Genomic DNA, 10,993 nt, shown 5'->3' with positions numbered 1-10,993 from the left:
AAATTCAATAAAAATTGATAGATTTTTGAAGGGAATATTGAAAGAATGTTGAGAATTATGAGAGAATTGTGTGAAAAATAAATAAAGGGAAAGGAATTTTGAGAGAATTATAGAAATTGTGAGAGATTTGTGTGAAAAAATGATTTGAGGAGGTTTTATAGTTTTTTTTTTCGGACCGTTCAAATTTTTTATCGTTACACGGGCAAAACGCTTCCCTGGGGGAGCGTTTTACTGACGTGGACACTAAATCGCGCTTACGTGGATGCGTTTTCGTGAAAAACGGCCTAATCCGGTAAATAACCTAAAAAACGGCCCATTTCCGTAATTATATTTGTTAAAGGGCCTTTTTGGGTAAAATTGTAATGGCGTAAATTCAATGTTATCGGAACAGTGGTTTCGTAACCACAAATCCGATTTAAAGAGAAATTTATTTCAATATTTTTGCTTGAAAATTTATATGATAGGAAAATAGTATGAAAATATTGATAGGAAAATTTTATCAATTTAGTGATTAGTTAGAAAAAGAAATTATTGAAGAAATTGGGTAAAATAAGGTATCGGGACCTCTATCTCGTAAAACCGAGTCAAAAATAATTTTATAAATAATTATGAAATGTTATTAATGTGGTATTAAAATTTCGTTAGGAAATTTTAATGTTTGGGTAGTCAATTAAATGAAAAGGACTGAATTGTAATAGGGGTAAAAGTTGCTAGAGTGATTAAATAGCTTATTAGTCTAATGAGAAAGGATATAAAAAGCATTTAGACCCAAAAGTTATTTGGGCTGGACGGCAAGGGTATGAAATCAGCAGAAAAATTGATAAATTAAGGGTAAAATTGGAATATTGCAAAATTAACTAAATAAAACTAGGACTAAATAGGAAATATCTAGATTTTTTTTCATTTCTCTTCAATTTCAGCAGCTAAGGAGGGTTCTATAAGCTGGTATTTCATAATTTTTGCACCAAGTGAGTTAATCCTTGCCTTTTTCTTGTAATTTTTGTGTTTCTAAGACTTTTACAACTAGATCCTACTATTAAATTCATAAGTTTTTGATTTCATGGATGAAATTTAAAGTCACCATGGTTGAGTGCTGTAAGTTTATGATGAAATAGAATGAAATTAAAGCTTTAATTTGTTTATGAGATGATTTTATTAGGCAATTTCAATGGAAATTGATTTTTGGGACCTAATTGTGAAAATGTTTGGAATTAAAGTCTATTGCTGAAATTCTGATTCCTAAAGGTTGTAAACTAGTTTAAGGTGATAGAATAAAATGTTAATTGAGAAAAATCAGCTCAATTGAGAGGCTAATTGAGTAGGGACGAAATTATCATTTATTAAAAGCTTAGGGGAAAAATGGTAATAAACAGCTTGCACTAAAACAGTTTGGACAGCAGCAGTAGACTAACTTTGAAAAATCACCAAAATTGTAGAAATCGAATTAGAAGATGAAAAAATATGGAATTAAAGCTTATTGAGTCTAGTTTCTCATAGAAGAAATATTGTAAGCAATGGATTTGTAAATTTTGAGATATAATGAATTTTGTGAGACAAGGTCAGAATGAATTCGGGTTCCCCTGTTCTGAATTTGAAAAATTATAAAAAAATTGAATAAAAATAATTAGGAACTTAAATTTATATGTATAGAATTCTGAATGAGTCTATTTTTAATAGAAACAAATGAGAACATCATTTGAATTCTGTATAAAGAGATAATTTATTTTTAGTGAAGAAGGGTCAGAACTGTTAGACAACAGAACAGGGGTGACTTTGAAGAATAAACTGTACTGATTGGCTAAACCAAAAATTCTGAAAATTTTATGGTAAAAATATATATGAGTCTAGTTTCAGGGGAAATTAACGGATCTTAATTTGGAGTTCCGTAGCTCAAGTTATAAATAATTTAGTGCCTATGACTCAAGTAGACAGCTTTGAATGAACTATAAATAATAGTTGAATTATAGAGAATGTTGCATATGAACATGAAATGTATTAAATTGATAATTAAATTTATTTATTTAGATCCAGAAGATTCAAATATGAAGCTAGATCGAGGAAAGGAAAAAGTTCGGGATTAATAGATTTTTACTGTTTACAAACAAGTATCAAGGTAAGTTCGTGTAACTTGAATTATATTCTTAAATGCTTGAGATTGTATGTTATTGATGTGAATATGATTTGAGTGTTCATTGTATGAAAATTAATGAAACATTGATATATTTGATAAAATGGGAAGAAATCCGGTTGAATGAAAGGAAAATTCGATGGATCTCTGAAAAGGAATTGACGGTAAAAGGATCTAGCCGGACGGGTGATCCTATCTGATATAGCCCTCCAGAAGAATATGTGTAAAATGGATTTAGCCGGACGGGTAATCCGAATTAGGTCTGAATTAGCTTTGGACTGGTAATTGGATCCAAGCTCATTAGAGTAATTATCGTTTGAGGATTTAGCCTAGGTGGTAATCCCGACAATACTCTATGAGTTTATATTGCGAGGATTTAGCTTTGACCGTAATCCATTGCAAGGTTGAGGTTCGAGGGAGTGTGCTCTCTGAAATGGAAATGTGCGCACATGAATATGAATTGACAGACCCGGAATTGTACACTAAAAGAGTACCTCTGAAAATCCATCGAAAACTCCAAGAAATTCAACGGGATAAATATGGAAAAATAACAAGGAAATGGAAATCATGGTATTGACGAACTCATCAATCATAGTATATATTATTGGTACATGGAAATTATTGTACTAACTTGAATGTTGAGTTTGTGCATATTAGGGTAATAATGCATTGAATGGATATATGGATGTTTATTGTATTGTATTGAAAATATTAGGTAAGTATAATTCTTGTTACATGAGCTTACTAAGCACAAAGTGCTTACCCCGTTTCCTTTTTCCTTGTTTTGTAGTGTTAAGAGCTCGGAGGTCGGATTTGGTCAGAGACACATCACACTGTCAACCTCAGGATTTCGGTATATAAAGAAACTTTATTTTGGAAATCAATGGCATGTATAAGCTAACAAAGTAAATGTTAACGTGAAATGAATGTAAAGTTAGCCATTAGTATGGTTAACAAACCTGGTTATAGATATGTGATGACGTTATCTTATATAAATGCATGAATCTATCATGAAAATATGTTGAACTGAAAAAAAAATTAATTCGTAAACTTCGGTAATGCCTCGTACCCTATTCCGGCAATGAATACGGGTAGGGGTATTACAAAAATGGCCGAAAAAATGAATCATGATACTTCCGAGTCTAGATAAAAATAGCAATTTTTTCTTTTGAGATATATATTCAACTTTCTTCATGATAATGAAAGAGAAAATTAGTTTGCTTAATTTAAACAAAATTTTTTTATTTCATAGTATAACTTTACACAAATTTTATTTAGTAGTTAATTAAAGTTAAAAAAATGCTACTTCAATGGTTTTTTTTCTCGGGGCAAATGGTTTGATTGGATGAAATAGAATGAGTATTGTAATAATATTTATGCGTTTGGTTGAGAGGAATAGTTATATAATAAGAAAAAAACTCGAATGACGAGTATGTCCTTTAATAAATTATATTATGTTTTATTTTTGTAAAATATTTAAAAAAGCGTTAAATCTGAAATGATAAATATACCTTTAATTTTTTTATGAAAATGTAAAAATTATAAAAAAGTTCAAATGAATAATATACTATTTAATAATTTTTTAAAATGAAAAAAAGAGTGGAATCAATATACTTTATTGTATACTATTATTTTTGTATTTAGCATAACCTTATATTTTATAAATTGAAAATTCAATTATACCACTTAAATCGTTTACCAAAATCCAACATTATATTCCATTATAATAATATTATATTTCATTTTAGTAACATCACTACTATTGTTAAAGAGTGCTACTATCAAAATAAAAATAATGTTAAAGAAGTAGCACCAACATAATTCAACCATTATCTCAACATCTAAATAATATAACAAACTATAGTCGTCTTTCAACCAAATACAGTACAATACTCATTTACGCATGTACAAAAAATGACAATATTAGTATGACATATTTCCATGTCATTGTATCATCTTACAATTAAATACAAAAAGTTATATTACTCCACCACCACATCCAATTACACATATAAAAAGTGACAACCTATAATTACATATAAAAAGTGATATTAGTCCATCACCATACCCATTTACACATAGAAAAAGTGTCAACCTACAATTACATATAAAAAGTTGTATTAGTTCACCACCACACGCATTTACACATAAAACAAAGTGACAACCCTTTATGGCACACAAAAAGTTACATTCATCCACCACCACAACCACTTCTTTAATGGGTAGAAATAAATTTTCTCACTCATGCTAATCGCATAGAAGGGGTAGACTTAGGAAAACAAGCTAGAACTACTACACTATCACCCAATGAACTCTTCACAGTAACACCCAACCTAGATATCTCTACAGAAATCCCAACTCTCTAGCTACATCTCTCAGAATAAACGATCTCGTAGAACTAGAATCTACTAAAGCTAGAAAAAAAAGGATTGTAGTGTGAATGTACCTGCGATGATGTCCGTGGTCTCTATAGTCTGGGGCTTTCTAACCTTATATACTCTAGCTTGACCTCCAGTCTCAACTCGAGCAGCTCCTCTCTGTCCAAACCCTCTACCACTATCACCTCTACTATGACCTTTCCCTCTAGTCGAAACAGGTGCAACAGCAACGACAGCAGCAACAGGTTGGTCTCTAGCCATATGTAACTCTTAGGACAATCTCTAATACAGTGTTCCATCGATCCACAAGCAATACAGGCACCAGTAACCCTCTAACACTCAGCAGGATGCCTACGGTTACAATACTCGCATAATGACATTATAGCACGTCCCTGATCACCTGCGTCAGTCACAACTCTTGCGGTCTGTCTAACCGAACCCTAGCCTACAACAACACGTCGTCCAAAACTCCCAAAATGACCTCTCTTGGCCTTCTGGAAAGATCCACCAGCAGGTTCAGAAGACCTCTTAACGGTCCTAGCAATAACAGCCTGGTCTCCTCACTTAAAGTCTCTTCTAAAGCTCGGGCCTTCTCAACCAACTCGTCAAAAACCTCAGCAAATTGTGCTACTAGATACAACTTAATATCCCGGTTCAGTCCAAACCTGAACCTCTTACAACAACTAGCCTCTTAAGCCACCAACTCAAGTGCATACTGGTTTAGATGCACAAATCCCGCATTGTACTCGTCCATATACAGAGTACCTTGGACTAAATCCATGAACTCGCGTCTTTTTACCTCTAGATATTACTCTCCCATGAACTTCTTCCAAAAAGACTCTAAGAAAAAGTCCCAATCCACTCTCTTGGATGCAGTACCACGCTCGACTGTCACCCATCAGTGATGAGCCTCACCATCTAAAAATGACACAGCGCACCCAAGCTTATCCTCGTCAGAACAACCCATCTGACCAAGGATATGGGTAACTCCCTCCAACCAATACTCAGCATAAGCAAGGTCTCCACCTTTAACTCCTCGAAACTCCTTACTACCTAGAGCTTGCAAGCGCTCTAGTGGTAATCCTTGGCAAACAGGAGCAGTATTGGCACCAGTGATACGCTACAACTCCCCGATCATTTCATACATCAAGTGCTCAACTTAATCTAGATGAGTATCTTCACGTGGCTGCGGCGGTGCATCTCCATGCAACGGTAGTGATACATCCTCATGTGGCTGCGGTGGTGCCGGCAACTAATCGTGACTACCTCGTCCTAGTCGCAAAGGCATAACATAGATAGAATAGTAAAGTAAAACGTAGGGAAAACGTACCAGGAGTGAGTAGCAACAAGTGATCCAATGCTTAACTAAGTATAATTTCCTATAGGGCTTTGTGTTCCCGGTTTCTACCTTAGAAGATAGTTTATAAAACAAAAAACATGCATGGGTAAAATAGATAATTTCAAGCAATATTATCAAGTAGGCTAGGCTTCGGGGTTACAAAATTTGTGACTTTTAATGTTTAACAAACCTAGCTCTGATACCACCAAATGTGACACCTCAAACTCAACCAGAATAGACTGACAGAATCCAAAGTGACACATTAGCAATCGAAATGACTCTTTAGCACAAAACCACCCCAAAACACACTGCAACCTTATAACACCTCAATTCTAATTAATAGTTGTCTAATCTTACTGCGGAAACGATTTGTGAACTATTTTAAAACTATTTTTAAGGATTTAACCCTAAAGGTATATTGGTCATTTTACTACTTAAAACTAAATGATCTCGATTTTAATTCTAAATGTAATGGCCTAAATTCAAGGTTATCGGAACAATAGTTTCGTAATCATAGATCCGATTTAAAGAGAAATTTATTTCAATATTTTTGCTTGAAAAATTATATGATAGGAAAATCGTATGAAAATATTGATAGGAAAATTTTATCGATTTAGTGATTAGTTAGAAAAAGAAATTATTGAAGAAATTGGGTAAAATAAGGTATCGGGACCTCTATCTCGTAAAACCGAGTCGAAAATAATTTTATAAATATTTATGAAATGTTATTAATGTGGTATTAAAATTTCGTTAGGAAATTTTAATGTTTGGGTAGTCAATTAAATGAAAAGGACTAAATTGTAATAGGTGTAAAAGTTGCTAGAGTGATTAAATAGCTTAAGAGTCTAATGAGAAAGGATTTAAAAGGCAATTAGACCCAAAAGTTATTTGGGCTGGACGGCAAGGGTATGAAATCAGCAGAAAAATTGATAAATTAAGGGTAAAATTGGAATATTGCAAAATTAACTAAATAAAACTAGGACTAAATAGGAAATATCTAGATTTTTCTTTATTTCTCTTCAATTCCAGCAGCTAAAAACGCCATAGGAGGGTTCTCTAAGCTGGTATTTCATAATTTTTGCACCAAATCCAGAAGATTCAAATACGAAGCTAAATCGAGGAAAGGAAAAAGTTCGGGATTAGTAGATTTTTACTGTTTACAAATAAGTATCAAGAAATCCCGGTTGAATGAAAGGAAAATTCGATGGATCTCTGAAAAGGAATTGACGGTAAAAAGGATCTAGCCTGGACGGGTGATCCTATCTTGATATAGCCCTCCGAAGAATATGTGTAAAATGGATTTAGCGGACGGGTAATCCGAATTAGGTCTCAATTTAGCTGGGTGGTAATTCAGATCCAAGCTCATTAGAGTAATTGTCGTTGAGGATTTAGCTGGTGGCAATCTGAAAATACTCTATGAGTTTATATTGCAAGGAATTTAGCCTGGACTGGTAATCCCGCTGCAAGGTTGAGGTTCGCGGGAGTGTGCTATCTAAAATGGAAATGTGCGCACATGAATATGAATTGACAGACCCGGAATTGTACACTAAAAGTGTACCTTTGAAAATCCATCAAAAATTCCAAGAAATTCAACGGGATAAATATGGAAAAATAACAAGGAAATGGAAATCATGGTATTGACGAGCTCATCAATCATAGTATATATTATTGGTACATGGAAATTATTGTACTAACTTGAATGTTGAGTTTGTGCATATTAGGGTAATAATGCATTGAATGGATATATGGATGTTTATTGTATTGTATTGAAAATATTAGGTAAGTATAATTCTTGTTACATGAGCTTACTAAGCACAAAGTGCTTACCCGCTTCCTTTTTTCCCTGTTTTGTAGTGTTAAGAGCTCGGAGGTCGGATTTGGTGGAGACACATCACTTTATCAACCTCGGGATTTCGGTATATAAAGAAACTTTATTTTGGAAATCAATGGCATGTATAAGCTAACAAAGTAAATGTTAACGTGAAATGAATGTAAAGTTAGCCATTAGTATGGTTAACAAACCTGGTTATAGATATGTGATGACGTTATCTTATATAAATGCATGAATCTATCATGAAAATATGTTGAATTGATTTGGTTGATGTGGATTGGTCTCGATTTAATATTACAGGGAAGGTTAGATATTTATAAAAGGGCTATATTGAATTAAAAAAAATTAATTCGTAAACTCCGGTAATGCCTCGTACCCTATTCCGACAATGAATACGGGTAGGGGTATTAAACTAAATGATTACCAACTTCCTTTTAATCAATTTTGAGAAACCCCTAAAATTTATTTTAATTAACCATTTTTCCTTAATTCATTTACTAATTAAGGCTATATTAGCTGAGTTTTATTACTTTAATTATATATATACAATTTTAATTAATTTATTTACAACGAATAAACATGTATTCATAATTTAAACATCCAAAATCATGCTTAACAAACAACAATTAAATTATACAATGGACTTACCTTAGCCACAAGGCTATCCACTTCTTGCCAAGCTACAATTAAAATGTATTAGTGAAAAATTTATGCTTCAATCACTATGTTTTCAATCACCATGATATCACTTAACAACATACCATAATCCATATAACATTTAACCATAAAATCAATCATTAAAAAAAAAAACAAGTATAACATCTCAAAATTAAAATTCAAATAAAAGTATCAAATGTCCACTACAAGTATGTCAAATTATCCCAATTGAATGCCACAATGCCCTCTAATGTTTCTAAAGAAGAGTCCTTAATCTATACTACCAAATAGCCTTAGACTTGGACCAGCCTTGCCCTTGCTCCTCAACTCCCCACAGCTAGAAAAAAAAAAAACTCTATACAAAGCTGTGAGGGTGTGAGTTGAAAAAGCTCAGTGACTGGCCATAAATTCAGTATGTAAATCACACCAAAAAAATACTTAAACTAAGGAAAATCATGTATCAAATTTTGAGTATATGAATCATAGTTTCAATTATATTTTCATGCTCAATTATAGCATTCAATTGACTGAAATTTCTAGCAAGAATGCAACATCATAACATCATAATTCCATATGTTATTCCATGATTAAAAAACACATTTATTATGGCATATGAAAACATAATTTAATTAACAAACAGACACTTATATTGGCAAATGATATCCATAGAAAAATATAAATGTGTGATAATGCTTTGGATAAGCGGATCTCTAATCTCCAAAATATCAAATACAATACTCAAGTTGAGTGGGGTGTAGCCACACACTCCCTTATATCGCCTCGAAATCGTAAATAATTGAGTGGAGAAATAGGCTCAACACTCCTTTATCCACTCTAACAAAATCAATGCTCCTAGAGCCATATGCTCACAAATAACACATATAGTGGTGAGTACTCACTAATCTTATGACATGCCATCTATATCCAATGGATCCACCATGCAGTGTTGCCAAAATAACCAATCATACAGAGCATAAAAACTGATATTTAAGCACTTAATTCATTATATAAAAATTTAATTTAAATCATGTCACTTAGCAATTTTAGTACCAACATAAATAAGCACAATAAGTGTCTTTGTCCATGGATCTAAAACCAATCATAAAACCATCATCAAGTGCTCTAATATACAGTAATATATGCTCCAATTATTATTCAATACAATCCAAATCAATCATACCAAACACACAATTCACAATTTCCATTAATCATTTATAAATATGCTTATATAAAATTAAAATCAATTTTAATAATCTAAACCATTTGAGATACAATTGAATCATTAGAAACACAATTCAAAACCTCAATTTAGAATGTAAATAGGCATGTTTACCAATTGCCTTTAAAAAATCACCCACCTTCACACTTTGCTTCTCAAGTCAAAGTGTATCAAGTAGTTGTGTTTGGACCTCGATTTTGATTAACAATGGCCTTATCTCGTTATGAAGCTTAAATAGAGGTAAAATACATGTTATAAGCTATCATTATCAACAAGAAAATAAAAAAAAAATCATGAACTACACGGATCTAAAATGCCTCTCCAATCTACCTTATCGAAAACTCACAGTATAGTCGAAACATAAATTTTAGCCCCTAAATGACCTTTTCTGCACCAAACATCATTTCTAATCTATAAACACAAAACCTAAGCATCAATTTCATCAAACGAACCGTTTCATAATTTCCTGGAAAATCAACTCATGTTTTTAGTTAAAAACCGATTTGTCAAAATTGATCAATCAAATGAGTTTAATCTTTTTGTTTTTTGATAAAAAAAACCTCTTAATAAACATGATTTGAGTTTAGGTATCCATTTAAACTTGGATTCCAACTCAAAACCATGAATTCACCATTAAAGAATCTCATGTTCAAGAGAGAAGAGATTAAGATTTAAAAAATTATTTTAATCGATTTAAATAAAAAATAATGATTAAAAATAACTTTAAAATGAATTTAGAGTTGATAAATTACCTTCAATCGATCTAGAATCATCAATACTGAAGATTGGATCAAGATCTTTGAAGAACTCTGAGTTCTTTTCTAACTTTGAAAATCTTTTCTGGAGAATTTTGAGAGAATGTGGACTTCAAAAATGAAAAGGAAAAATGAGAGAAAATACATAGGAATCGAGTGAAAATTGTATGTGAAGTGAGGGAGTTGCAGTGTTTTTGAGCTAAAGAACCCCCACCTAAATTTCAAAAATTGGGAAAATTGCCATCAGGCCACTCCTACAATTCCCTTGTTTTACAAAGTAATCCTTTTCCTCCAAAATTCCAAAAATATGGGTAATTTACCATAAAACCACTCAAACATTTCCCTTGTTTTGAAAAATAGTCCTATGTAATTAATATTTTAAATTCTCTCAATTAAACCACCATTCTAATTTATTTTTCAATTCTAATTTGTCCCAAAAAAATTTTACCCAAAAACTATTTAAAACCATAAAATTAAATTTTCTAGAAATATTTTTATTTTTCGGAATATTATTTCTTGATTTTTTAAATGAAATTAAGCTAACTAAACTAAGAGAAAAATTACTAATAACCCCAATTTACTCCTAATTTTTCACTTTGAACCTGGTAAACTTATCCGAAATTACTAGGCCTATTTTTAGGGCCTCACAATGCCCAAAATGAAAATACACATTGCTCATATTGAGA

At 32.1% G+C, this 10,993-nt stretch overlaps 1 long non-coding RNA gene across 1 annotated transcript; it reads left to right on the top strand.

Moving 5' to 3' along the window:
* The first annotated feature begins 1,923 nt into the window (after positions 1-1,923).
* LOC128295126 (uncharacterized) lies at positions 1,924-3,147 on the top strand. The gene is made up of 2 exons (XR_008285444.1): positions 1,924-2,113; positions 2,919-3,147. It is a non-coding gene; the product is annotated as an uncharacterized LOC128295126 (long non-coding RNA).
* Positions 3,148-10,993: the final 7,846 nt, after the last annotated feature.

This window comes from Gossypium arboreum, chromosome 7 (assembly GCF_025698485.1).
Source record: "Gossypium arboreum isolate Shixiya-1 chromosome 7, ASM2569848v2, whole genome shotgun sequence".
Lineage (NCBI taxonomy): Eukaryota > Viridiplantae > Streptophyta > Magnoliopsida > Malvales > Malvaceae > Gossypium > Gossypium arboreum.
Note: the sequence above shows the minus strand (reverse complement) of the source record. Positions and strands in the feature narration are given on the sequence as shown.